The following is a 3,039-nucleotide window of genomic DNA, read 5'->3' on the forward strand; positions in this document are numbered from 1 at the left end:
CTCTTTAAATTGTACTGCTGCTCAAGTCCAAGCACATGTTGTTGCTGCTGAATTTTAAGGACCTGCTACTGCTGATTTTCAGAGACCCGCTGCTGCTGCTGATCTTCTGAGACCTACTGCTACTACTGCTGATCTTCAGGAACCTGCTACTGCTACCGTCTAGAGAAGACGAACAACTGTTGTTGAAGTTCAGGGACCAGTTGTTACTGAAGTTCAGGTGAACCCTTCTTCTTTTGCTCGGATTTGGAAATCAAAAGCTCCTCCTCGTGTTAAATTTTCTATTTAGGTTTCTTTACATAATCGAGTTCCCACTTTGGATTTCTTAGAACGACGCTTTATAATTCCTCCTGATAATACGATGTGCTCCCTTTGTAATGAGCTGGAGTCACAGGATCATTTGTTTATTCATTATGTTTTTGCAAGGAATGTTTGGTGTGGAGTGTTACAGAAGTTGGATATAGCCTGGGTTTTTCCGAATTCTTTTGAGGATTTCATGTTTTAGTGGCAGGCTATTGTTCTGAGGGGGTCGTACTGGAAGCTATGGCAAATTTTATAGTGTTTGGTAGTTTGGGATATATGGAAAAGTAGGAATAGCAGAGTTTTTCAATAAGGAGCATTCGGCTAAGGAGACTGTCATCTTTAATTGCTTAACGAGGTCTGCTTTTCTTTTTCAGTGTTGTAATAGGAGTTTCAGTTATTCTGTATTTTGTATGCGAACAGTTGATTTTTTTGGCTCGTTTCCTATAGTCAAAGCCATTAGTGTGCCACCTTGAGTGTGTCACTTTTTGTGCGAAAGCTATAAGTTTTGAGTTGCCACTTCTTGTGGCTTTTATAAAATTTTATATTCATAAAAAAAATCAACTATAGAAAGTACGAGTACCTTTTGTAGCTTTGGAAAAGTGAGAGGACCAAAGAAATGAATTGCTAGCTCTTTGTGGGTAGTGGTACGGTTTTGAAGAAGCAAAATGGAAAAATTTAAGTTTCTAGAATATGGAAATGAAAGAAATGAAAAATCTCCCTTTTTTTGATAATAAAAACAAAATAACATCACATCCAAACTTAATCTCTAAGTTTATTTGTAGGAGTGACACATATAAGAGCATCCATAGTTGTTAGACTGTTTTTGAGTCTGATGAGTATGCCACATCAGCTTTTCATTTAACTCATATTCATTAGAGAACCTCCCACAATGGTTAGACTGTATAAAGTAAACTGATAAGGGATGCACACTAAACTACATACTTCTTTCTTTTAAGAAAACATATACATTTAAATAAAATTGCATATTATCACGACCTGAAATCACGAGCCGTGACCGGCGCTAGGGAATGGGAATGGTAGTTGCAAAACCCGTAGCAAGCCTTTAAAAACACTTATAAATTTTTCGTAAAACATTCATTCCTAAAATTCAAACGCCCATCCATAAACAAATCAAATTCATTAAAAGCTTCTTGAGCTTTGACGTGTACAAACGTCTGTTTCAAAACACAAAGTGTTCCATAGGAACTTGGGCCTTACCGTGCAATGTCCCACATCCTAGCACAACCCATTCTTAAAACAAAGAAAACAGTTTTATAGCGGAAGTCTCAAAACACTTTTACAATCAGAGATATATCATACACGAAAATCGTTTGACAAACAAACATACATATGCTAGGACTCGATCCTACTGCAGCACTATTGGTTGACTCCTTCTTCCTGTACATAAAGACTTCTGGAACTAGGGTAGAAGTCTGTCGTGTCATAGACCATACACCTGCAACATACACTGTTGGGGGGTTAGACGAGACTGAGTGAGTTATACGTTACATACCCTATTATCAAAATAGCATCGCGTTTTTAAAACGTTTTATGCAAACACAATCCTTTCATATACATATACTTTTACTCCATTACGAACTAGTTAAATCTCTAATTCTTAAATCATACTCATTTTCATTTTACCTCACATAAACAACCAACCAAAGGTTCTAGCTGTGACATGATTAATAACAATATTCTCAACATCTATAAAACTCATAATAACATGAACATCATATCAACAATTGTGATATCCATCTCTGTAACAATTCATCAAACCCTAGGTCTATACCTGGAACACAACACTGGCTTACAGCCTAGCCAAACTCTTTCTAGGCCACCTGACGGTTAACCCTTCTACTTCATTAGCAGGCTCGGCCCTTCTCCCTTCACCGACCATCGTTCAGGACTTAGCCCTGTGTCATGCGCATTGACACCTAACAAAATATTCTCCCATGTGCATATCTCTATCTCAGCACATACTCACAGGTGCATATCACAACTCAGCACCTCTCATATACATCATTACAGAATGGCATATCACCAACACAAATCTCAACCATTTAAGCACAGCTAAATAACCATTTGGCCACAAAACCAAATCTCCAAAACAACTTCAACAACAAACACTTTAATGCATCATTTACCAAATCAAATGACTATCCTATAGCCATAAAGGCATATCATATCTCTAATTCGAACCATATACAAATCACAAGTTGCATATACAAAGCAATACAAATAAGTCGTATACAAACGACACACACCAATCCAATCAAATCAAGCCAATACAGACAATCCAAGCCAAACAATCTAATCCAAACACTACACATTTGCGATGCGTTCAAGTACTATTCATATAGTATATTAACATAGATTTAATTACGATAATGTGAGTAAGTAAAATATACTCACAACTTGCTTATCCAAAATCTTTGCTTATTATAGCGTAACCTCCCTGAGCTCCTTGTCCGCTAGTAGGTCGCCTTATCGGACCTAGGACATAACTCAACAACACATAGACTCGAGATTTAAACAAGTTACATAACTTGTCATATTATCGACCACGTAGTCGACTATGTTTGCTAATCGTAAAATAGTCTGACCTTAAAACAAAATTGACATTCATAAAGTTCAGAATGTCCTCTACAACTTTCGTTTAGGTCTCGGACTAATATATAAATGATTAAAAACACTAAATTTTAAAAGAAACACTACAGATTTAAATAAAACTACTAC

The 3,039-nt window shown here is 36.6% G+C and overlaps 1 long non-coding RNA gene across 1 annotated transcript; it reads right to left on the reverse strand.

Annotated features, from left to right (window-relative positions):
- Nucleotides 1–1,423: 1,423 nt before the first annotated feature.
- Nucleotides 1,424–2,796, reverse strand: LOC130015596 (uncharacterized). The gene is made up of 2 exons (XR_008790800.1): nt 2,716–2,796; nt 1,424–1,768 (listed from the first exon to the last, which is right to left on the reverse strand). It is a non-coding gene; the product is annotated as an uncharacterized LOC130015596 (long non-coding RNA).
- Nucleotides 2,797–3,039: the final 243 nt, after the last annotated feature.

This window comes from Mercurialis annua, linkage group LG1-X (assembly GCF_937616625.2).
Source record: "Mercurialis annua linkage group LG1-X, ddMerAnnu1.2, whole genome shotgun sequence".
NCBI lineage: Eukaryota > Viridiplantae > Streptophyta > Magnoliopsida > Malpighiales > Euphorbiaceae > Mercurialis > Mercurialis annua.